Genomic DNA, 27418 nt, shown 5'->3' with positions numbered 1-27418 from the left:
TGCGGACATGACTCGACTTGTCACGCTGAGATATTGTAAATATATATAGTATATATATCATATATTATTAGGCTTTCGATGTTACCTTGTGAACTTTACAAACTGCGTGGTCAACAATATACCCTGTTCAGGTCATAATAATAATGTTAGTTGTGAAGGGGGTAATAGGCGTATGAGTAACTAATTTCGCTTATAACTGATACTGAATATAGAATTTAGTCAACACCAACGTCTCTAAATCGAAGCTTATTTTATGTTATATTATTAAAGATAATGATTTACTATAAATTTCCAAAAATATTAATAAAAATTTGTTGTTTTTCATCGTTAATACTGAAAAAATATGAGAAAAAATTTTTCTAAAATTATATTTATACTTAAGAATAGTAAGATATAAGCTCAGCGATCGCTACCAACCAGTATGAATTGTAATCGTGGCAAGCTGCTTTCATTAGAAAGTCTAACTTCTTGCAAATTTGTGCTTAAAATAGCTGTCTAAATAGTAAAGGCATGATCAATAGCTTTAAATTATAGGCAAAGACCGCAATCATCGGTGATCTGCTTAAATAGACAGCTCTTGAAAACCAATGCAGTGATTAATGAGACCTAAAATCAATTGGTGATTGGTACAATAGCTATTAAAAATAATTTATTTTTTAGCGCTTGAATCATATGTGTCTTTTGCCGCCTGATCATGACGATATTGCATGATCAATTAGTAAAAAAAGGTATACAAAATAAATAGAAAAAATAGAAATAAAAAAAATAAAAATAAAAATAAAAGCGAAAGTAAATCATTGCAGCTTACAGTCAAATACGGAAATAGATTTTTCGCTCGAAATAAAAAATAAAATTTGTACATAAGTAGCTCAACTCACCCTTGTTGCAAATGCAGCAGGCAACACCAACAAACACGCAACACACACCCACACAAGATCGTGCGTATACTGGAACTAAGTTAACTGCTCAAATGTACAGCAAAACACGACTAAACGTCAACTTCGTGCAACGATGCGTGTCGCAGATCGCAGAGATCAAGGAAAAACAGTCAAACGATTAGCAACGTAGAACGCTTGCCACGCGCACGCATATGCACACAACTTTTACTTTCGAAATTCTAATATTTTTGCACTTGTTTAATTTGCGCTTCTTCGAATTTTTTTCGTGCGTTCACTTTGAATCGTTTTGTGGGAATAGTGCATACGCGCTGCAGCCAACTAGTGGCATAGTACTGGTTTGGCAAGGCAGTGGCGCGACAGCAGGCGACGCGCCGCAGACGCAGGCATCCAAACGACGAGAACTGTGTGACGCGAACGCAGCGTCAAGATGGGCGCGCGGAACGGGTGGCAGTGGGTGACACAAACAAAAAAAACGTTGAGGCAGAGGTGGGCAGGCGTTGGTGTCACAGCCACAGTTGCATTCGAACAGCAACAGCAACAGCAACAACAGTAGCAACAATAAAAATAGTTACGGCAGTAATACGCAAACAATTTGCGCTATTCACACGGACGCGCATAGGCGAGCGCAACGACGTGACGACGCCGGCAATTACGCCAGCCCAGCGGCTGACACGGCAGCGTTGCAACGACGCCGCGAACGCGTTTGCACGGAAAATATGGGCTTTTTTCGCAATGGGGTCGCACAGGAATTTCGCATATTCGCACGTTTGCTAGCGAGGCGCTTCGCGTTTTCGTGAATTTCTACGAATTTCTTGCACTATTATTCAGCGGTTTCAAGCACAACTCTATGCATTAGATAATTGCTGTTTACACAATTCTTACGATTATTATTATTGCTGCTCTAATTATTTTCAATACTCAATTTAATTTCGTGTTAACTTACGACTATTTTTTTATAGCCACGTAATATTGAGTTTTAGCGAATTTTCGTTTTGATTTTTTCAACACAACAACAACGGCGCTGTGCGCGCTCACCCAAAAACGTGCCTAAGCGTTAGCGCGAACCGCCCCTAGCTGCAGCGCGCGTGTGACGGTTGTACAGAGTAGAAATGCGGCGATAGTGACGCGCGTGCATGCGGCGCTTTCAAGGTCAACTGCTAGCGGGCGGTGTGGGTAAAAGTGACGATTCTAAGGTACCCAGCAGTAGCTAGCGCAAAGATATGCGCATGCAATTCGCGAACACTTGAGCGCGCCAGTTTCGCCGACTATATGCGCTGGCGGGCGTTGGAGCTGGGCGAGTTCAATGCACACAGGACATAAAACACACAAGTGGCTGCAGCTGTTCCGCTAGGAAATACGCGCACTGACGTTACGTATACGCCACGTCGTTCAACGACCGATTAATGGTTGCAACTGTCCGTCCGGTGCTTAGCGGCCGTACACGAATGCTATGCCTTGGCAGCCGCGCGCGCTTGTATATGTATGTGTATGTTTATGTTTTGTGACATTTCTCGCTCACCGATACAAGTTCAAGAATTTGCATGCATTTCGTATGTGCGCGATGGCATCACTTGCGGCGCGCTCTGGAGAGCGCTGAGAGTCATTGCAAATTTTTGGCAAGCAAGCATTAGTTAGTTGATCGCCGATGCCGCGAGCAATGTTTGGCGTGCGCGCGGTTAGTTTGGCTGCCAAACATTTACTGACGCATCTCGTGCAGCGCTGGTTCCACCACAAACCATACACATACAAGCAGTAGCGCGTCAAGACGAGCGCGTTATGCAAACTAAACGATGCGGTTAGCCGCTGCACACCAGATCGTTAGAATATAAAAAGGATGTGTGTAAATAAGCACAGAAAAGTGTGAAAGTAAAATATATAACTAAAATAGCAAATATTTGAAAAGCGAAAAAGTGATCGGCGTTTGTGGGCGCTCACAAGCACAGACGAGCGCGCGTGCAGGCGGGTGCAAGGCAGCACTCGGTTATATTGGTTACGGCTGTTTCGTTTATTGCTAGCTGCTGCTTTATCAGTTTCGCTGTGAAATTGCTTTATTTGAGTGCATTTACGCACATCAACATATGCACGTTCAACTGAGCGGTCGCAAGGCATGAAGCGCTTAACTCAATTTGATGAAGTATTGAGTAACTGTTTTTTGAGAATGTACTTTTGCTTGATCTTAGCCTTGGCCGAATGTCGATTAGAGAAAGGTATACCTTATCTATAAAGGCATATAAGAAAGACCTTATATTTTGCTCGCACGTTTTTTGAGCTTTTGCCAGCGTACAAGAAAATAATGAAACCAACAAATAGCTAGAAATTCCCTTTGTTAGCGAAAGTTTTGCTTGTCAAACAAAACAAAAAAAATCATTAGAAATTGTTGAATTTAATTTGATTGAATGTTTTTTTTTTACTTTTATTTAGAATTTCGTTTTATTTCTTTTTAATTTTTTTTTACTTTTTATTTAATTTTTTTTTATTTTTTTTATTTTAATTTTTTTATTTATTTATTGTTATTTTATTTTGCTTTTTTACATGTTGTATCAACTAAACGCTGGTTTCTTTTCTAACGGTTAAACTTGGATTCAATGCTAACACTAGCATCTGAGCTTAAATATATCAGAAAATCGCTGAGGCCTCATATCCCTATATAAACATTACCAATTTGGCAACTTTGGCTGTCATAAAAATGCCTCCGCCTGCATTAAAAATACGAATTGATTTTGTAAGTAATTCATTGTGAGAATCAAATGGGGCTCTGAATGGTATATCCTCTCGACTGTAATCAGTTTTGACGTTCTCTTGCAATGATAATTTTTGAGCTTAAGGATTATTGTGCTCTTTGACAATATTTCTCTAAACTTCCAATAAAATCAAGTTTTCATACACAGCCGTAGAAGAATATACGTATTTAGGGACGTCCTTATTATACACTCGCAACATGTTGCAGTAAACATTATAATAGTTCTGTTCATCTAACGGTTGCTTATAACACCTAAAACTAATCGAGATATTTAAGATGACGAGACAGAAGAAATCTGGTTGACTATCTCTTCTATCTATGCAAGCGATAGCTTGAGTAAGAACTGAAATATCTTGATGAAACTAAGTACGTATGTTTCTTGGCAACTAAGGGAGGTTGCCATTGCCTCTTTGGTATAAAAGATCGCTAAAATTTGTAAATTTGGCTAAAACTTGTTTAAAAGTGAGCGTGATATCCCCTCTGAACGGCTAAATTCACATATAATACAAACCACTAAAGCTAGCCAAGACGCTAAGACGGGAAGAAGCCGTTCTAACACTACTTCATACACTGTGAAAATTGGTAAACTCAGAAGCAGCATGTTGACCTGACCTTGGCCGAGGCGGCTAAAGCACTAATGGTGTGCAATAGGGCTGCAAGCCAAGGCTCGTTAGGTGGTGGTACACCATGATCGTGCGAACAATAATCACGTATGTTGGCCTGGATCTCAAATTTGCATAAATCTGAATGTCGGGTGCAATGCGCACTAGTCATCACTTCATCTAGTGATCGATCAGGTAGCCAAGCACATATTGTTACAAATGCCAGTGGTTGGAGGTGGCAAAGGTAAGTAATCTATACTACATCATTGGCCCTTCACCAAGAAGTTCAAGGTTACCCTTGGTAGCAAAGCTGAATGGAATTATTCCATTCTCGAGCTACTGCTTAGGGATAGTACGATCAAGTGGTACACTGACGGCTCGAAAACGTCGGAGGGAATCGGTGTAGGGGGACCACGCAACAAACTCTCCATACCTATGCGAAGTTTTCCGAACATTTTTCAAGCAGACGTCTTTGCCATAGATAGTCTTTGCAGTAGATATAAACCTCCAACGCAACTAACGCAACGAACGTATAATCATACTTAGCGATAATCAGGCGGCACTTAAAGCAGTCTCCTCCTATAAGATGAAATCGCAACTGATGCAGGAGTGTAGAGAACGAGCCTAGCGGAACGTAACCAAGTAACCCTCATCTGGGTGCCCGATCACAAAGGTATAGCCGGTAACGAACTGACTGATGAGCCTGCTCCGCAGCATCCACTAACATGGTAGAACCTGAACTTCACTGGAGTGGGTCCACATACCATAAATAAGCTGCTCCGAAAGGAAGAACGAGTAGGCAGAGAGTGGCATTGGCAACAACTACATGGCATACGGCATGCCATGTTGCTAATGGGGACGTATAACTTCAGCAGCTTTAAATATGCAATAATCCTCCCTTAGGATAAACTCAGAATACTGGTCGCATTTTACACAGGCCACGGCAAGCTGAAGAAGCATTTCGAGATGGGCCTAGCTTCTTGTGTAAATTTTCGGTTCTGCGACAGGGAGCTTGAAACACCAGAACATCTGCTAACTAACTGCACAGCGGTCTGCATACGCAGGTTAAAGGCCCTTGGATCCATGTCTCCAAATAGCGATCACATCGCTTCGCTAGCATCCCGCAGAATATTGGACTGTATCAATATGCTGGGACTAAGGTGAGTCTTTGTGGTTTAGTAGAGGGCACATTAGACCTAAGGTCGTGGTGCATTCTTCGTTTATCAATCTACCGATCAATAAACATTACTAACAGTGCTTTAACTCACTGAATATATGAAACGTAAGCATTAAATTCCACAGTTAGGATGGTGGGGAAGAGTTTATGGGAGGTGTGAAAATTGGACAAATGAAATCCTATATAACTAATGTCAAAATTTGGTTTGTCAGATTATCTAGATATTTCCATTATACACTGAGAAGTACCTGTATAACAAACTTTTAAATCCCATATGATTCTTCCAGTAAACATTTAAGTAATAAACTGGCAACACAACTTCGATTTTCGACCTGCTTTGACGTGTCTTTTTCGGCTTCGGCTCATCTTTGCCACGATATTCGGACGATTGATCGTCTGTTTCCGGATCGCAAGCATAGAACCAAGACTCATCTTCAGTAATAATACGTTTCATGATAGTCGAAAAGCATTGTTTCACAGACGTTAGCGCGACGCTGGTTTTCGAAAAAATTTAGTGATTTGGAAGCAATCGTGCTTTCACTTTTCTTAGGCCGAAATAATTTTTCAAAATAGTTTCAACTGATTCTTCCGATATTCCAACGATGCCAGTAAAACCTTCGACTGTTAATCGTCGCTTCTCAAGCACCAATTCCTTTATTTTATTGACATGTTGATCATCACTTGATGTTGACGGCCGTCCAGGGCGTGGCTCGTCGTAAACGATCCTGTTCAAATATTTGTTACCAATAAAAATCACACGCTCCTGACAAACAATTATTACTGGAAGGCCTTTTCCATAATTTAAGGCTATTTCGGACCAACCCTAATGCGCACACCCACATAAGAAACACCTACTCAGCCAAGATTATAAACGTGCAAACTATTCACACATAATATTGCACAATAAACTATTAGCTTATGCAAATTTTGAGCTAGAATATGGAAAATTGATTTACTGACTAAATAAAGGCCGGAATAATTAAAAACGAAATTGAATTTGGTGAAAAAAATTTTATGGTAAAAGGGAAAAATTTACTAAATTTTACTCATTTAGCTACAGTCCAACTGAATACATGTAATAGATGTGGGTTTGTGTGTGCCAAATGAAAAGCGAAAATAATTTCACTCGACAATTGCGAAACTACGCGAAACACTTTGCCAACAACGACGGCAACAACACCAGCAAAAAAATGCCACAAAACATAAAAGAGCCACAAAACAAAAAACAAAAAAAAAATATTGTGAAAATAAAAAAGGTATTTGCAACACAATAACACCTACCACACGGCATAAAATTAAATTGAGAAACACCATAAAATTGCGAATAATAAAATGTATAGGAAACCGCACACCAACACACCGGCACAAACAGCACTGTAGCCGCAGCAACTCGTATCGCAAAATCGCTCGAATGCAAGTCACAAATAAAAAGCGAAAATATCGCTATACAATAGCAGCAACAATAACAACAGCGCGTAGCAATTTTCATTGTCAAGGTCGAGCGTTGTTCTGAGGCGACGCATGCAGTCGCCACACAGCGCCAGCGACATGCGCTAACTGTCGGCGAGAGCAGCGGACGAAAGTGAGCGTCGCTACATGCGAGTGTTTGGTGCGCGCCGCCTACAAAACACACATGCGCACACAGCGGCAGCGCCTGCAATAAATAATGTTTGTTGTTGGCATTGTTTTCGTTGCCAATGCTGCAGCTAATCACGATCACTTACGCAAAAGTTACGCCAACAAGCAAAGCGAATGGCGCGACAGTGAGCACTCGCTCCCTCAACAGCAGCCACTGAAGTGAAAGGCGGAACAGACAAGGCGAATGAGAGGGAGCGCGCACACGGTATTGCACGCCTGTGTGTGCTTACATAAGCGCGCGCGCTATTACATATATACGCCAACAATAGTGCGCCCGCACAACGCACAGCGCTGAGATCTGTATGCCAGAACGCGCTCTAAAGCAATGCATAATGTACCAGTAAGTGGCTGTCGCCGCGCATTTGTTATGCTTTTTTCGCTGTGAGCTTTTTAATTATTGTTTTTAGTTTTTAGCGCGCTCGCGTCGAACACCGCACGATCACTGCAATAAAGTCGTGCAGTTGAGCGAACGCCGTTCGAAAGCGCATTAGCAACGCACCGATCGCGCGCGGCAACTGTAGCATCGCACGAAGCAGCGGCAGCAGTTGGCGCGGTTCCACCCCCACATCACCAACTGCGCTTTGCTACCCTTCAGCGCGCGTTGTAATGTCGTGCTCGGCTCTCTGCGAGCGTGTGTGTTGGCCGAATGAGCGCGCGCACGAATGCGTGTTGTAACGCGCGCGCATCTCACTGCTCTATTTATTTTGCATTCGCATGAGTGTTCGTATTTGTTGGCGCACTCGGTTGCATACTAAAAATAAATAGTGCACTGCTTTCGTTGTTTTTGCTTTTCATCGAGACAAGCTGTAAGCTTTTTTGAACTTGACATTCGCTTTTATTTTCATTTCGTTCTAGTTTCTAAGTGCAATGTCACAGATAAATGCGTCTGCTGCCAGCAGCTCTGTGTGGCAACATGTATAACAAATAGAGCTTTTTCAAAAGCTCTGCGAGATTACAAGCGTGAAGACGTTTTGCTTAGTGAATTTTGTAAAATGTTTCGGAAGAGTTGCTCAAAAGCTGTAAGTACATAATGTGATAATGTAACCATTTTATAAATTATTAATATGAGAAATTTCAGTATTTAAGTTGACGAATCCTAAAGCTTCCGAAGGCCTATTTGATAATAAATACCAGAGGTAATTTCGCGAGCCTTTCGCTTTTGTTAGAGTTCCAACCGAACAATGCGTTTGCTTTTTAAAGTATTGTATTGAAGTATCTCGTTATTTCCAGGTTTCTGTGTGACAGCCTTATGGAGACGGTTGAGCCAGTTTAATCAGTGGACTTACTTTTCCAAAACATAAAGTCAAGCACCACCTTAAACTAAGTCGAATAGCTTTAGATTTCATCAGAATATCATACAAATATTTTTGTCAGCGGAAATCAGCCTTAACAATCGGTTATATGAGGAGTTTCAACCACGTTCTTCAATGTGTTTCCTTCACTCTCTATTAATGAATCTGATTTTGGACTCCCAAAATTAGGAGTTCGGTTCCGAGACGGTTTCTAATAAGCAAATAGTAGCTCTTTCATATCTTAACCTGGCAAAACGAATTCTAATTTTAAGAGATTATGCTTGAGACCGTCAACTTAATATTATATAGGATTTTTATAGGCTGATCAGCAGACAAATACCACGGAGAGCAAAGCAACGTTAACTAAACTTCCTAAAATGTTTGGGCCTTGTAGAGTATCGGAAATTTTACCAACTGCGAGATCTTTCATGAGCATATTTAGAACCATTGTTCAACTGACGAGGAGGGCTTCTCTTCCGAGGCTGTCTTTTTATTTTCATTGGGCGCGTTTTTTACGAAGCAGGTCCTAAACCCAGTTCTCTCTGGGTAGGGATGGTTCGCCTTCTTACGTTAGCTTGCTTTCAAACGTATGTTCTTTGGCAACACAGAGGATACTTGATCTAAGACCAGAAGTAGTGAGCTGTTTGAGGCACATGTAGAATAATCGCTTCTGGCTATACTCAAGTGAATGGCAATCAGAGAAATTTTATCACTTGCGTGACCTTCTACACATGACTCCATCCTCCTGGTAGTGAACGAAGACAAGACGAAATATCTCCTGTCATCAAACAAACAGTCGTGGCACTCGCCACTTGGCTCCCACCTCACTGTTGACTGTCATAACTTCGAAATCGTAGATAATTTCGTCTATCTTGGAACCAGCATTAACGCCAACAACAACGTTAGCCTCAAAATCCAACGTAGAATAACTCTTCCCAACAGGTGCTACTTCCAACTGAGTAAGCAATTGAGAAGTAAAGTCCTCTCTTGAAAGAACCAAACTCTATAAGTCCCTATATGGTGCAGAGGCATGGGGCGATGACAACAGCTAATGAGTCGATGTTTCGAGTTTTTAAGGAAAAGATTCTGCGAAAGATTTATGGTCCTTTGGGCATTGACAACGGCGAATACCGCAGTCGATGGAACGATGAGCTGTATGAGATATACGACGACATTGACATAGTTCAGCGAACTAAAAGACAGCGGCTACATTGGCTAGGTCATGCCCTCTGAATGGACGAAAACATCCAGCTCGGAAAGTATGCGACGCAGTACCCGCTGGGGGTAGACCTCCACTCCGTTGGAAGGACCAAGTGGAGAAGGACCTGGCTTCGCTTGGACTCATCATTAAAGAAGTTCAACTGAAAAAGTCTTATTCGACTTTTTAGAAAGAAATGTGTCTCGGAACGATTCACCAGGAAGCATTTGGCTACGAAAGATTTAAGGTCAGATTTTACTTTTTCAAGACACCGTAATATAGATTTACGAATGAGTTGATTTTGTGGAAGATTTCAAGAAAATGCAGAACGGCATTTCAGAAGATCCGCACCACGAGTTCATGAATTTGGGTCCTGAAAGATTTCAGAAAAAGCGGTGATTACTCAATCGGGGTTCAAGAAGGACCAAATACTCTATAATACTCTTTCCGATGAGTTTAACTATGCCAGAACTTGACTAAAGATCTTACTGACCTTGTAAAAAAATAACAAGAGGTCGGTTTGGTCCCAGCAAACTGAAGGCAAGTTAGAAACTCCAATAATTTAAAGACAACGTTACGAGGCTACGTTTGTCTATACAAATTTTCAAACAGAGCGACTATATACTGACCCCCTCATATCTATTATACACTTTTAATAATCACACATACACATATATACATACATATATAGTATATTTCTAAAAATACATTGTTTGTAAACAATTTAGCAATTACTTAAGAAAGCCCATGAATAACAGAACGAACAAAATCTCAACAAAAATTCGCTTCTCGAAGGCAGATTGCACTCAGCAGCTGATAACCCTTGCAACGATGCAGGCAAATAAACAAAGTGTTTCACTTGCATGTACATACATACTTATACTCGTACATATATTTGGAAAAATAAACAAATTCAGGCGCAGTGAAATCAGACTTTACTTCGCGATGTGGCAGGTCAGCGCTGGGGCGCGAATGACTGTTGGGCAGACCGACTTGTCCACTGTCGCCAGCGTCAGCATCAGCGCCGCTAAGCCCAGACAACCAGCAGCCAGGCAGGTAGCCAATCGGACAAGCAGGCAGGCGATGAGCTCATGCTGCGGTCACGTAGATGTGTGTATAGATGGCGCGACGCGCGATAAGAAACGATGATCTATGGTTGTTGTTGAATGTCGGTGAGCGCTTGGTGTTGTGACACTCTACAGCGGCGATGGCACCTGAGGTGGCCAAATGCAAAACAACGCACACACTCACAAACACACATGCAGGCAAGGAGCATATGATGCACAAGCGACTTATGAGTATTTATTCGTCTCAGCTGTTATTGCTGTCAGCGGCCGAACGCAGCGCGAAAAATTATTACGAACAGCTACCGACGCTGTCTTCTACCGTTTTGGGTGCATTTCGATGGCAAAGCGGGCTGCTGTTTGAGCTGCGGTGCGCTGTTAGTGCGCGGCGGCGGCGTCGATAAATCATATTTTGTTTATCGCGAATTTTGATTTTGATGTCTTTGACGACGTTCTGGTTGCCGATTGCGAAAATTTTGGACAATTTAAAGTTGATTAAAGTAAGCTAGGTTGGGTTGTACATATGTATTTCTATTTGAAAAACTCTGAAAAATATTAATTATTTTTTGGTCTAGCTCTCTGTTCACTCTAAATATTTTGTTAACTAAACTAGATAGCTAATTCTATATAGTTTTCAAAACTTTTAATAACCGAGAAATATGCGAACAACAATAACAACTAATTATACAAAAAGGACATTTATAAAAATTTTATTTCCCCAGTTATACAAAAAAGGAAATATTTATAAAAAAATATTCAAACAAATTATTATACAAAATTTTATTTCTCCAAGTTATAAATCTTATAAAAAGTAAAATTGAGTCTGATAGAAATCAAGAAGAGACGTATTTATAAAAAAATATTCCAAACAAACACAAAACATTAAAATACAAAAAATTTTAATCGTTTTATATTTAAATTGCCACATATTCTAAAATTAAGTCTGATGATACAAATGTTATCATCAGCAAAATTATAACCAATCGTCAAGAGATCTAAAATATTCCTGAAAACTATAAATGAGAAAAAAATTTGAATTTTATGGTTGCTATATACTTTAGAATTAAGTTTGTCGGTAAGTGATCAATCGGCTAGAGACTTGACAAATTTCTAGAAACTGAAAATGAAAAAGAAAATTGAAATTTTGTAACTACTGTTACCAGGGTTGTTATGTTATTAAACAGCAAGAAATCAAAATATTTCTAAAAACCAGAAATAAGAAAAAGTTAGGAAATTTGTAAATAGGGTTACTACGCCAGGGTTGCCATATACTTTATATTTAAGTTTGCAAATATGGTATTAAGCAGCAAGAAACCTAAAATATTATTAAAAACTAGAAAAGAGAAAAGAAATAAGGAAATTTACAAATAGGATTATCAAGCCAGGGTTGCCATATGCTTTGAAACAAATTCTGAAACTATGTTACCAATTACAAAGAGCTCTACAACATTCCTAAAATGTAGAAACGAGAAAAAATTAAAAAATTTGTTAATAGGGTTACCAGCTTAGGGTTGCCATATGCTTTAAAATTAAATTTGTCTGTAAGTTATCAATCTGCAAGAGACCTAACTCATTTCTAAAAACTGTAAATGAAATAAAATTTCGAAATTTTGTAACCAGGGTTACCAGCTATATTCAATATTTTTTATAACGCCTTTTTGTGAGTTTCTACTACTATCTTTTAGTTATTATTTTGGCAATAAAAAAGTTGCAAATTGTTTTCACGATAATGTTTTTTGGTGCAGAGAAACTCTTTTGAAATATGGGATATATCAACATATTAAAAAAAGCTTAGAGATGCCACTAAATATTTTCTTAAACTTGATTAGAAAATCTCAAGTTGAACTGGAACAGTTACCATACGTTGCCACGTAAAAAGTTTAGATTATGGTTGCCAAAATAATTATGTTTTGTTAGGGTTGCCAAGACTTAAAAAATATTAATTATATATTTTCATGGAAAATTAGAACAATTACCACAACTTGCTACATAAAAAGTTTAGATTAGGGTTGCCAAAGTATTTATTTTCTGTTATGGTTGCCAAGACATAGAAAACACTAATAAAATATTTACATGTGAAATTATTTTTTAAAGTTTTTTTTTTTAATTAACTAAAATCTGTGCAAATTACTATGGAAATATATTTGCAGAGTTGCCACATATTGAAGTTTTTTATTTTTTAATTGCGACAGCCAGTTATATCTAGTTATATTAAAGGAAAGAAGAAAGCTCAAGTTTCAGTATGATGATAAGAGAATATTTTGCTGAAATAAGGGTTGCCAAGTATGGAAAATAGTTAACAAACATTATTTAAATAAGAATTTTCACTTTGTATCATAAGACCTTTAAATTGGAGGTAGAGCAACATAAAAAAAAACTGAAAAAATTTTATATTAACATGAAAAAAGTATTTTTGAGGGAGTTGCCATTTGATTTGTATTATTTTAAAAAAATAAAAAATAATTTTTAAAATAGTAAACAATTAAAAATAAAATAATTTAAGCGAGAAAAAATACTTTTTCTGATATATTTTATATCCGAATAGAATATTCAGTTAGCTGTGATTTATAAGAATAGAAATATTTTGTTTATGCTTTCCTTCAACATATCTTAAGAGCCCGCAATGTGCACGCCCCTTGCCCTTGAGTCAAAAACTGTCGCACCTCATAAATTTCCATTCAAACCAAGATGATGAGGGAATCAAAATGCTACACTTCGCTCCAGACAATTATTCACGCGCGTAGCGTAGCAAAGATAAATGAAACGCGATAAAGAAAAAAGCAAAGCTCAAAGAAAAAACTAAAACGCAGCATAAGCAAGTGTTAAAACTATAACAAAAGCAAAAACCGAGTATACACCAAAGCTAAATAAGTCATATGTTAGATGCGGCAGCAGTTAACACCGTTGCGTTGTTTTCAGCCACACTTTGCGGCGCGCGGTCGGTCGGTCGGCGTTTGACGTTAAGCCAAAGAAGTGAATGCTTTTAGCTGAAAACTGAGTAATTGAGTGACAATTAAGTTATTTTAAGATGCGCGCCCATGTGTGTTGGTGTTGCACGGCATTGCTGGCTGAATGAATGGACTTAGTGGCTAGTCATCTCGAGCGACAACCAACCGGTTACATACTTAGAGAGTGCAACGTTACAGGCAGCCACTAGCTCAGAAGGTAGGCAGTCTTAGTGCGCGCGTGCGTTGCTTTCTCACACATAAATAACGTCTTTGCGTACGGCGTTGCAAGCGTATCGAAGCCATTTGTTGCAACTATCTATATGTGCATGCGCGCGCTGTTCGATCTATTTACTTCATTTGTCGACTTTTACGCGCAAATGATCGAATTGTTGGCAACGCAACAACAAACCAACAACGCTTATGAAGTGAGTTTGATGCTTGACTAGCCGCATGGCGACTTCATTGACTTGCAGTGACTTTGCTTTAGCTGCGCTCGGGGTTTCACAATAAGTGCGCGCGGACTGCGTTTGAAGTGTAAGAATGCGCGCGCGCGTAGAACGCAATGAAAAATTGCCGAGTTCATATCTCAATTATGGCATACGGCAAAAGTGCTGGCTAGCTGCATGCCACAAGTGCCGCCGCAAGTGCCACAAATGGCAGTGAAGCAAGGCAAGCCGGCACAATGCTAGCCAATAAGAGCGAGCGCGGCTGTGCGGGGGCTGCCTTTGATTTGCCATAGCAATGCGCTGGAGCAATTCGTCATATCAAACGCTAAGTATGTGTGTGTGCAACTTCATCAACGGCCGCGCAAAACTTGTTGTTCATCGCATAATCAATGCGAGTGTTGACGTTGATGCGCATGTGCTGCCCGCGGTTGGACCTCGTGCATCGCGCTGAATGTTGCGCTGATGATGACAACAACAAAAGCGCGAGTAAAACTAGCAGAAAAGGTACAGGCGTGCGCTGGACAAGTGTGCGCGCGACGCGCATGCGCACCGAGCTCATCACTGTTGTCGACATTTTTGATTGAGATTAATCGCATATTTGACAGATAACCGAGCGCGTCAAGCAGCAATGCGTTTTTTTATGTAGCATAGATGATGCAGCATGCAGCGCATACCGGCAACATTTTATTATGATGCCTTGGCGCGCGCGTATGGATTGACACCCATTGTTGTGGCATTCAATATAAGTAAATATGTTTGGTGGCATGAGTTGTGCCACGGCGCAAAAGCAATAAGCGGTAAGTAAAAAATATCGGACTGCAGAAATATTGCAACGGACCGTGCGCACGAAATGTGGCAAGTTCAGCGCGTCGAAGTGTTAAGGCACTCATCTGCCACTTTTTCATTTACAGCTGCCTGTCCACTCAACGTCTTCGATTTTTTATTTTTTTGGTTTAGTGGGTGTGTCGAACATTTTTCCACCAGCAACAACAACAGCAATACACTGCATATGTTGTTTTTGCTCATTTTTTACTATTTGCGCACTTCAGCTCATCAGCGCGTCGAATTTGACTGTAGTCCGGTGCGCGTCGCGTCGCGTTGCGTCTAAGTCTTGTCTGTTGGTTAATTTAAATGCACTTAGCTTTGAATGGTCTTTAAGTTGAACTTTGACGTCACTTATGTCAAATTATGTCTTCATTTAGGTTGATGGCCGTTTGCTGCATGCAACAAAGGGCCCTTAACCGAAAACGTAATACGTAAACACGATTGAGAGACTTCCCAATATACAGATATTTGTAACTTCATGACGCACATTGTTGTTGTTGTAAGCGTTGTAGACATTTTTGACTTGTTTAAGGTGAGGTCAAGTGCTGCGCGCAAACCAAATTTGTATAGAAGCTTACTTACACGTACCAAACCAGCAAGCAAACACATCTCAAATAAATAGGGTTCGTCAATTTAGTGCCGCACTTGGTTGCAAGTTCCTATTTTTTCCAGTTCACAGTCGTAAAATGCCACATAAAACTAGTATATCGAAGTGTTAAGTGTGTGGTAGTTAAAATTTTGGTAGATATTCAAAGTTGTGTGCAGTTAATACTAACGGAACTTTAAAAAAAATTTAAAAAATGAAAATAAAAAAGGAAAATATTGTGACAGAATGTATGTATAATGACTAGAGTTTATTAGACTCTGATTTCGCTGAATATTAACACTAGACTTAGACATGCCATAAATACTGTTACAAGCTTTAGCGAAGAAAAATTCGCAGAAAAAACTAAAACTGTTGTCAAGTGAAATGGATCTGGTCGATATAGAACAATATCAAGACTTTTTTGACATGATTACTGACAACGCGTTCAAAACGAACCATGCAAGCGGCTTCTTCAGTGGCATGCTGGCCGCGATAGAAGTGTCCTTACGGAAGAAAACAAATTTTAAAACATAACGGCAAAATCTACGCAAAAAGTTGAAAAAACGCAAACAATTTTTTTTCAAGGTTCAATGTGGTCACTATTCACCTGCTTTAATAGTTTCGAAGTCAGTGAAAAAGTACACTGTGGCAAAATTGTATCAGCAAGATGTTTTCGAAAATGTGTTAAAGCAGTTAAGTAATACCCTCATCGATGGAGAGCATCGGATCTCCCAGCAAGCTTTTGCGCCAGCACACGCAAGGCAAAAACCATCCAATAATGGCATAAAAGCAAATTTTCCTGGTTTCAAAGCTGTAACTGAGTGGTCGACCGGAAGTGCCGATTTGAGTCCGTTGGACAACAGGTTGAGGTCAGTGTTGGAGTCTAATACCGGATAGAAATTTTGAGAGTCGCAACAAACCTTTGGTTCGAGCAGAGTCGTCAATAAGTATCAATAGAAGCTGAGCGAGTTGCTATTCATCAAAGGCTGAATAGTTTTTGATATCAAAATATTTATCGATTCCACGAAGTGCACAGGCGAGAAAAATATATAATAAATATCTTGAGGGATGAGTTACTCAATAATGCGTAGTCTGAATTTCGTGTCTTGTCGAATAAAAAAATTTTCTATACAAGGATTAATGTTGAATCGGTCAGTTTATATGGAAACTACATGCCATAGTTCAGCAACTTCTTGGTTACAGAAGAACATCTGCAAAATTTCAGGTCGATATCTCAAAAACTGTGGAGCAAACACGTGTACAAACAGACGGACAGACAGGCATGGATAAATAACTCAGCTTGTCATGCTGATCAAATATATAAGGTTTGTTTCAAGTACAGATACATTTTTCGCGTGAATCGTATCAAGCTGTCATGTTACTTTTGTTCAGTATTGTTTGGCATTTCATCATGGGAAAACTTTGACCTGAACAACGTTTACAAATCTTTCAACTTTATTATGAAAATTCACGTTCTATAAGGAATGTGTTCGCGCGCTTCGGTCTACTTATGGTCAACATAGTCGGCCTGTTGAGCGTACTATTCGCAACACCATCGCCCATCTTGAGACCCAGCATTCACTGCTGGATAATATTGCACCGAATATACCACGCCCAGCACGCAGTGAAGAAAATATATATTAGCCGTAGCTGAGAGTGTACACGAAGACCGTGGAGAATCGATTCAGCGCCGTTCGCAGCAACTCGGCCTGACGTATGGAACGACTTGGCTCATTTTATGTCGAGATCTTGAAATGAAAGCATCCAAAACACAGTTTTTGCAAGAACTGAATTCGCTCGACATTCTCTAGTGACATCGTTTCCATCTATGGGCTCTTGAAAAGTTCCAAGAAGATCCGAAGTTTTCGAACCAAATTTTGTTCAGCGATGAGGACCATTTCTGGTTCAATGGGTATATAAACTAGCAAAATTGAAACAATTGGGACGAAGAGCCACCTGTAGAGATGCAAGAGCTACCATTTCGTTCAGAAAAAACAACGATTTGGTGAGGTTTGTGGGCCGGTGGAATCATAAGTCCATATTTCTTGAGAAATGATACCGGTGAGAACGTAACCGTCAGTGGTGACCATTATCGTGCCATCATAACCGACTATTTAATGCTTGAAATTGAAGCCCGCAGTCTCGACTGTAATTAGTTTAAACCAGACGGCGCCACTTCCCACACAGCGCATCAATCAATGGATTTATTGAAAGAACACGTCGGTGAGAAGAAAGTTTCAGGTTTTAGGCCGGTCGATTGGTCACCAAGATCGTGTGATGTCACACCATTAGACTTTTCGCTTTACTTGCTATTTTGAATGAATGAATTTGTGATATATTGTCATATGACAATACATAACCGTATTGAAAGAACTCTTCAGAGATTAAGCAAGTAATTGTATATAGAGTGAACTGCAGTCAATTCTCGAGTAATTTTCTGCTTCATATTCAAATATGGAACTTTTAGTTCTTTAAAAAATGTTTAACATAATTTTTGGAGAACATTGAAAATTTTTAATTTTGTGCTTTTTAAACTACAACAAATAAGGAAAAAGCATTATTCATTTAATTCCGATTATTTTGATATCTTCTTAATCGTTAAGAGATTTATTTAGAAACAGATTAATAAAATGCACTAACCTCACAACATTCCCTTCATTTTCTCAACCATACCTTACATCTTCACCTAAAACCATGGGAATGTCTTATACTAAACACGGAGTCTCTCACAAAAGTAAGCAAAGTGTGCCAATTTTGTTGTTATTGATTTTCTATTGGAGCCATAAATTCTCATTTCACCAGCATCAGTCAGTGATTTCAACATAAATATTTACATTAATATATAATATCACTTTTATCCTAAATCAGAAATTACCAACATTTTCCCGAGCATTATAAGCCAATTTTATGCATTCCAAGGAAAGAAAGAAGCAAATAAATACTCTCTCACACACACACAAAAACAAACACACAGGCAGAACGAATAATAGCGGCAATAATAGTGGTAGTTGTTGTAGTAGTAAAGCAGTAAATTGATTTCACGGACGGTAAAAGAGATTTCAGTTACAGCCAAATACAAAAGAAGACAACTCGACAAGTCGAAGCTTGCATGTTTCAATCTAGTAACTTTCTCCATGACCTGCCATAAATTTTCCAGCTAATTCCAATATACGAAATTGTGCAATGCGCGCGCGCACTCGAACCGCCACAAAGCCACCGAGTCCGAGTGACATTCGCCTATATTTTATCCACTCAACAAATCTAACAGCAGCAACGGCAGACAAAACACAACGCGCGGCAGGGCAGCGTGAGCGGCGGCAGGCGCAAGGGAGCGCAAGATGGAGTGAAGACAGAAAAAAGAGTGAGGAGAGAAAAGCGCGGTGGTGGCGAAGCGTTAGTGCAGCTAGAGGCAGCAACATTGTTTGGTGGTGTGCAGTGCACACAGATCTTGCCACAGTACATTGGCAACAGCGGCATGTACCAATTTAATCACCTCAATTGCTGGGTGAATTATCGACGCAATTTGCGCATGCGCAAACGAAAACGCACACGACACGAGCGCGCCGCGCAGCCGCCGCAACAACATGGACAACAAAATTGCTACGCAGGCGTGCGGTCGTGCAACATCCTTAAAATTGCGCCGAAAATGGTTGAATGCCGGCGCTGCTTGCTTGCGTTTGAGAAAATTTTACTGTTTATGACTTGAGATTTTCCGATGGGAAAAATGCCGCCGCGGTCTGACGCGCAACACAGATATTCACATACATGTATACGTTGTATACATTTGTTGGCGTTGAAGTGGCATGTTGCTGCCAAAGCGCTGGCTCTTGCCTGCACACGCATGACGATGCGGTGCTGTGAGCGCAGCAGCGCGCATATTGTTTGCTGCTGTTGTTGTAGTACGACATGTTGTTTTGTTTCTTTTTTCGGCGCGCTTGTTTCAACCGAAATTGCGGCGCATTATTGGTGGCTATGCTAGTTGCCGCAAAGCTTTGCCATATTGTGCGCACATTTGTAGCAACATCATCATTATTGGTGCGGCGCGCAACGCAGCCTCGTAAACGCGCTGTTAATTTTGCGTTTTGCCTGCGTTCTCATGTTCAATTGTTGTCATGTACACAGGCATATACACATGTACATCTTGACCAAAAACGCAGCGCATGCAATGCGCTTTTGTTGCAATTATTTGTTGCCACAGCAAACTGCTGTGTCCGCGGCGTTGTTGCCGCTTAGCTGTAGCTGCTGATATCTTTGTCGCCGCATTTGCGCACAATTGTTACTATTTATTTGAACATGTTGTTTCTTCTGCTGGTTGTCGCTGCTGTTGTTATTATTGTTGTGATTGTTCCGCCGCGCTTGTAGGCAAATTGCAACATGCGTTGTTGTGATGTCTTCATGGCTAGTTGCGGCGCGCTGCGTGGCCAATGTTGCCAATATCTCACCAATACGCGCGCTGTCACACACACACACACACAAGCATATGAATAGCTTTATATAGCGCGCGTTTATAGTTATGCTGGTACCACATAATCAAATGCCGCGCGAAATTATTGAGCAATTTCATTTTACTTTATTGAGCAATTGGCGTTTTGCCAATGTTTACACTCTTTTCCGTTCATCTGCGCCGCTGCATCTGCGCGCGCATTGGTGCTGGTGTCCAGCTGCTTGCCGGCTGCTTTTCGGCCTGTGTTGGCTTTGGTTAGCATGTCCCCAACGTTGTTGTTCTTGTTGCTGTTATAATCATTATTTTCTTCGCTTTGCGCCGCTCTCTCGGAATCGGACTGTCCGCTTGCTTGTTCGCCTGTCCATTCATCGCTTTATTTGTTTGTGTACATTTGTTATGTCCGATTTTATGATTATGCCGTAATTGGTTAGAATTTATGTGTGCGCGCGCATGCGCCGACCGCATCGTCGAATCGTATGACTTTTGATTAGGATATACGAGCTTGTGAATTTTCTAATGGCCGCACAGCCGCGCGTTGATTTAGCTAATGGTTATGTGGTGTGATCTGGATTTTTATGCGCGTTTGCACAACTCTAAGTGTCTTCGTGGATTGCAGTGGGACCCGCATAGGTTTGAATTCTATACCATGAGCTGGCAGTATGTAGTTGCAATATATTTGGTGACAATTGTCGTGGTAACTGTTTTCATTGCAATGATAGTTAGAACAAATTGTATAACGTTACAAAAGTAACAATAAAAACTGCTTAGAAAAAAATTGTAGTTGTGAAGCCTATTTAGGAGTCTGGTTGTCAAAATTTTCTAATTAAATGAATGAATCCATATAAGATCCCATAAAAGTAAATATGAAGTTCCAAAGCTCAGTAAGCTCCTCAATTGCTCTGGTAGAGCCGACTCCAATCTTTCGAAGTGAATATAAGGCTTCAGAGATACATACATACATCTTAATATTCACATATATTTTTTCATTGGTAGTGTTTTTTACCGCGTGGCGAGTCCCAAGCCCAGCGCACAACCCCGCAGAGGGGTTGTTTCGCCTTCTCACTTAGCTCGCCTTCAAACAGATGTTTTTTGGGCTACAAAGAGTATGTATACTTAGTCTAAGACCGGAATTTGTGAGTTACTTGAGCCGTAATTAAAATAATCGTTTCAGGGCACTTTCAACTGAATGGTGATCAGAGAACTTTCCTCACTTGCGTGAACTTCTACACATGGCAACATCCTCCACATATAATTGATTGGGCGAACAGTTGATAAGAATTAATTTTTAACAAATTGATAAAATTAGAATACTCTGCTTAACTTCCAACAACTTTGAGACTAATAAAACTCAAAGTTCTCTACACACTTTGATATATATTTTCTTAAACTGCAGGACTGTATATATACCTTTTTCTTCTTCAAGATCATTTTAAAATATTAAGGTCAATTAATAAGGTGTCCTATCAGACCTTGTCTTCTTACAATAGTTCAAAACTATTGAATCATCTCACTCCTTCTCAAGAGTATCCCATTCTTTGTGCAATCATAGGGGAGTTTGGTTTCAATCCACCGGAATGGGCCATAAATAATTCCTTCTAAATCTCACAACATTCGCCTAAAAACGAAAATTTCTATACGGTTCTCAAGATAAAGTGAAAATAGACACTACTTAATTCCTTGTACGATTTAAGTCGGACTTAGTTTAGTCGGTATGCATGGCAGGTGTCTTACGAATTTAGCCGTTCCTACGACAGTTGGGTCTATGTAATAAAAACGGACCCGAATTTTTAACCTAACGAGGGCAGTCAACTCGCAGCATTTATCCAAACGAGTCAGGAATGTTTACAAGCTATAACAACAAACAATCTACGAATCTAGATATTTGACATGAAAGATGTCTATTTTTCGATATCCGACGGTGTTTTTGATCCATACTTCGGAGTTCTAGGCATCCCAGCGGGAAAGTGCTTATAGCAGCCCAAGAGGGACTACTCGTGGGCTCTCGAGTAATCAGCTTATTTACTTAACCTAATCTCACCTAACCTAACATAATCTATCTTTGATTACCTGGGACGACTCTTAGAAACAATAACAATCCTAGAAAGCTATTAGTTGGAATAATAATGTAGTTTTCGAATAATTTCGGCTCAGAATTTTGAGAATTTGAAAGATTTGGTACCAACCAGTTATGATAACATCTTCCAAAGAGAGCTGCAAATTTATAATAAACTTTGTATTAAACGGAGTCCTAGTCTTCACTGCCAGAGACTGGATTTGAAGTCATAAGGGTTGCAAGGAATGATTTATGAAACTCCGTACCAAAAAGGCCACAGGAAAACCAACTATTTAAAGGTTAGGTTTACCATTCTCATCATACAATTTCTGTATACTACCGTTATATGATTAGCATGCTACATTGGACTAAGTACCGATTCACTTCCACCAAAAAATAGACTCCACTATAGTCGGGATAAGGTAACCACAACCTTTCCGGATTTTATCCGACCAATGACTTTCAACCTCTCCGATCCGTTCGATACCGAACGATGTTTCAGACAAGGCGACTCCCTATCGTGCGACTTCTTCAATGTACTCGTGAAGAAAATAATTCGAGCTGCAGATCTGAATAGATATGAGTGTACAGCTGATGGCGTACGATGATTATGTTGATATCATTGGCCTCAACAATCTGGATACGCAAACGCAGCAAATACCTCTGGTAATGAACGAGAACAAGACGAAATATCTCCCGTGATCAAACAAACAGTCGACGCACTAGCGACTTAGCTTCCACGTCACTTATGTTGACAGTCATCATTTTGAAGTCGTAGATAATTTCGTCTATCTTGGAACCAGCATTAACACCAAAAACAACGTTAGCCTCGAAATCCAACGCAGAATAACTCTTGCCAACAGGTGCTACTTCGAACTGAGTAGGCAATTGAGAAGTAAAGTCCTCTCTCAACGAACAAAGACCAAACTCTACAAGTCACTCATTATGCCCGTCCTGCTATATGGTGCAGAGGCCTGGGCGATGACAACATCTGATGAGTCGGCGTTACGAGTTTTCAAAAGACAGTTTTTACGGAAGATTTATGGTCTTTTGCGCATTGGCAAACTGGCCCTTAAGTATAACAAAGAGGAATTTTAAATACTTTGGCCTTGAAATGAATTGCCTAGACCAATTGATGTGCTAATCAAGAGGCCAGAGAAATATCGAGAAATCCTTCAGTAACTAAAGCGTGACCTCCAACATAGATAACCTCCCAGTGATGATTTTTCTCCAAATTTTCACTTTAAAAACCCACAATTCTTTTAAATAGCTACAATAAGCACGAATCGCGATCTAGAACTGCTTCCTAGCCCACTCATTTCCCCAAGCAAATGCAGCGATCATCTACAATTTTTATCAGAGTATTCCATCAACCCAAATAGAGCAATTGATTGCGCAAACAACAACTGCGGGTGGTTAATATCTGAGAAATTATACACCCATATAAACATTTTTATAACAATACAAACATTATTTGGTATTATTTTCTGCTGAGCGCGTCATAGCGCTGCTATGCTGCCCACTTTTTCGCAGCAAGCGCTTGGTACGCCTTATGCGTAGGCGCAACATGACGCGCATGCGCCACAAGTACACAACCAAGCAACGGCAACGAACAGATGACGACAATAGTCTGCGCTTACATCGATCTTCTCAGAAATTATGCGAATTATGATTTGTACGGTACACAAGATAGCTGGAAGCTTGCCACAATGGCGGTCAGCTGCAATGACGCGTTCGTACTTCACTTGCTGTGAGTACCCTTGGCGTAGTAACGGACAACGTAGAGTTCGCGCAAAACATTCAAGCCAAATTGGGCACAGCGAGCGCGTTTTGTTTTTCGTTTTGTGTGCTGCTCGTGGCATTTCGAAGACAACGTGTATGTGTGTGTCTTGCGGTCGCGCATTTTTACCGCTGATTACGAACGCAATTGCACAGCTTGCCATTAAATTGACATATTAAACGTCAAAATCTCCGTTGAAGCCGACAGTTGCTGTGGCTGTCATGCCGTCTGTTGCAGCATGCCGCAAGGCGCACCGTTACCGTTAAATACAACATCGGTTTGTCACATCGAACAAGGCAAGCGCACAGCTTCCAGCGGCGCGACTGCCATTGCCAGTTATGTACGCGCGTGCATGTCGCACATCGACCGCAGCGCGTTGACAGCGTGGGTGGCATGCCACACTGCCCCACTCAAGTAATTGACGTTTGTCATTGCGATTGCCGAAGTCACAACTACAACAATAAAAGCAAAGTAAGAAAAAAATCTTACGACAACAATATAATTGATACACAGCAAAGGCCGCGTGCTTGTGGCACGGCTATGTGTGTCAGTGTGTGTGCGTGCACTTTGTGGAGCGCTTAGCGTTCGCTAAATAAAATTGTCAGCGCACAGTAATGTCAAGCGAAATGTGTGCCGCAATGCGTGCCACATACTATGGAGTCAAAGCGCTTTGGCAGCGCGGTTTCTTTTGTTTCGCTTTTTCGTCGTTTTTCCGCTCGCGCAGCAGCGTTATCAGATCGTAGCGCTCTTATTTTTATTTTTTATATATTTTTTTTCGTTATTTTGTCTATTTCTTAGATTTAATTCTTTTAATTATAGAATTTTATTTCGTTGTATAAATTTGCGTTGGCCGCCTGCGGTAGATCTTTATCAAATCTTACTTGCAACATGGGTTTTAATGTCGCAAAACATGTTCGGAAAATTATGACAAGCCATTACAATAACGATAACAACATAACTACATGACTTTGATGGTGGAAAAATTGATTGAATGACAAAATGCCGAAGGAAGTGAGTGGCTTATATAGAAAAGAGTGGTTGTGTGACGCTATTGGTTTGTTGTGGCAGGCAAGAAATGATGTAAGAGAAGTATGTGATTGGAGATTGATTATCACTTTTTTCATCTGATTTTTTTTTTTGAAAATCTGACCAATTAGTTACATGATTCGATCGGTTTTCTGCAGTTTTTTAATTGATTTTAGAAACGTACAGCATGCACAGAGGGCGATCCAAAACCCAAAAAGAGTAAAGCTACAGTCTCACATTTAACGTACGAAAACTAAAAGCAAGTATTCTTGCTACTGAAAATATTAGCATTTTTGAAGACCCTAAACCTCATAAATGCTTCTCGATCAGTTCTTCACTGTAGAACTATACTCCGAAGTAATCAAAAAAGTGATCAAAAAAGACCAGTTCGTTCAGATCAATCAAACGAAAACGAAGTCAGCGCTCTGTCTCCTCATACTGACCTTATTTTTTCCTCAAAAAATCTTCTACAAAGACAACTTAAACCTAGCATCTACAGACAGTCTGAAATCCGTTAATCTCTTTGAGAAGAGCTTCTGACACTGACGACAAAAATTATTTATGGAACATTCCACAGTAAGGTTTCTTTGATATCTGAACAACCAAAAATATAATAGACGCAAGAGTTGATATACCTCAAAAAATATTATTTAGCATCCGATTTCATTAAATATTTATATCACAGTTGGTGAAGAAGTATCTTTTCAGGAACTCTCAATTAGCTTCAGTTTCAGACTTCCTGATTATTGCAGGGCTTCTATTAAGCCGAGTTTGCTGCCATAAGAGTAACGGGAGATATACTGCTCTGGAGTGCAGCCTCTTTCAGAGAATTGACTCTGATAGCAGAGCCGCGATACTAGTCTTAAGCTTACTAACTATGCATTTAAGGCTGGTTAAGGGATTCCTAACCTCCATCTCAATGACATCGAGTCAACTCGTGATAAGACTAGTAAGGGTTCCAGGCCATAATGGAATCGCAGGTAACCATAAAGCTGACGTGCTGGCAAGGAATGGCACTCTGGTGCTGTGCTATCAGTAGAATGGGAACGGGTCGGAATTCCACTCTCCTCGTGTGTTCTACTACTGGATAGCTTACGTACACGGGAGCTTAGCCAGCGTTGAGCTGTCATCGGTTCTTGTGTTAACTCAAGGTCGCTCGCAAGAGATTCAGTGAGCCCTCTCCTTAGTTGTGGGGTTCTAACAGGTCATTACCATCTGGCGTTCACGCTGTACGATAGCTGGGTTGAGATTCTTACGGATGCCGACTGCAGAAGCCATATGAAAGAAGACGAGATGAAAACGTCTCAAGATTTCCTACTTGACTGTACCTTGTTTGCTGGTCTAACCTTAAACAATTTTGAGTTCACACTTTGAGATAACCCACAGAGCTGATGGGAAAAGAAATTAAACGCCTCAAAAAATTTATATTAGCCACAATTCGCTTTAACGACTTATAAGATCGGATACAGGAGTTCTACTCGTATGGCTTTACAAAGGACTGCATATGGTAGTCCTATAGCGATCCTTGGTCAGCCACCGAACCTAACCTAGCATAACCCATAGCACAATTCTATACATGAAATACAATAATCAGGCTATTAAACTGGCAGGCAGATTGTCTCCAGAAAATAACGCACGAACCTTTGTTTCACAATATATTCAATGACGCCAAATATAAATATTTGGATTATTTAACAACACTCGAACGATATTCGACATACAGTCGACAAAGAATAACGAGCAATTTGGATTTTGTCAAAATCACTGACAATTGCAAAAAGTGACAAATGTAAATTTAATAAATAAATTTAAATAAGATGATTAAAATATATTAAATTAATAAATTTTATAATCCAAAAACTACATATGCATATGGATTTGGAATAAGTATAGCTTTACGGAGATGAGACTGTAAATTTCTTTTTTCAAAATCACTGAAATTTTTGAAAAATTCTGATATTTATATTTCTCAATTTTATAAAGTGTTACCATAATAAATTAGTTTGACACCGATTGTCATTGAATTTGACGTAGTGAAAACCGCCCGTGGTAAAAAAAACAATTGTCGGTGGGAGAAAACACCTTGGCATATCTTAAAAGCACTGGTTTTAATAAGCTGAGATTAGCTTACAAAATAACGTCCGCTTTTCACTATGTCAAATTTAGTGACACTTGACTTGAGTAAAATTTTGCATGATATGAGTTTTCCTATCATAGAGCAATCTCAACAAAATGAGAACAAGTTGACACATTTAACATGATTGTAACCGGATATTCGAAAGTTTTTGTATAAATATATATACAAAGGTCATACAAAAATTAAGTGAGAACCCTTGATATTGGTTTGACACAAGTGTCATTGAATTTGACATAATGAAAACCGAACAAACATACAAAAATGCGAGATATTTTAACTAAATTTTATATTTGACTTTATAAAGGAAAAAACTTATAAATTCCTTAAAGAGATAAGTGAAGTTGGAGAAGTTTGGATAAATATAAATTCGGATGTTGTCATTTTTATAACCGCGGAAGGTTTGACTTCAATAATTACAAAATTTATGACGTCACTGAGACAAAAAGTCAGTATAATTTATTTTTTGAAAATCACTGTTAATTAATAGACTTGGAATTAATCATATAGTCGCTATTCCATAATCCCAGATTATCTCAAATAATCGCAAAATACACAACAAAGAG

The 27418-nt window shown here is 39.7% G+C and overlaps 1 protein-coding gene and 1 long non-coding RNA gene across 9 annotated transcripts in view; one reads left to right on the top strand and one right to left on the bottom strand.

Annotated features, from left to right (window-relative positions):
* LOC126760678 (platelet binding protein GspB) overlaps positions 1-27418 on the bottom strand; it is a 470397-nt gene that overhangs the window by 273908 nt on the left and 169071 nt on the right. For 2 of the 8 annotated variants that reach the window (XM_050476512.1, XM_050476511.1), the window contains exon 1: positions 879-2415. The exons of the other annotated variants lie outside the window; for them this stretch is intronic. The gene's annotated coding sequence lies outside the window, so the exon portion shown is untranslated. Of the gene's footprint in view, positions 1-878; positions 2416-27418 lie in introns of those variants that run through there. 8 annotated transcript variants of the gene reach the window in all.
* Positions 7843-11176, top strand: LOC126760704 (uncharacterized). Its single transcript, XR_007667244.1, has 3 exons — positions 7843-8075; positions 8135-8192; positions 8287-11176. It is a non-coding gene; the product is annotated as an uncharacterized LOC126760704 (long non-coding RNA).

Source organism: Bactrocera neohumeralis, chromosome 5 (genome assembly GCF_024586455.1).
Source record: "Bactrocera neohumeralis isolate Rockhampton chromosome 5, APGP_CSIRO_Bneo_wtdbg2-racon-allhic-juicebox.fasta_v2, whole genome shotgun sequence".
In the NCBI taxonomy this organism is placed as follows: domain Eukaryota; kingdom Metazoa; phylum Arthropoda; class Insecta; order Diptera; family Tephritidae; genus Bactrocera; species Bactrocera neohumeralis.
The sequence above is the reverse complement of the archived record's forward strand: the minus strand, read 5'-3'. Positions and strand labels throughout refer to the sequence as shown.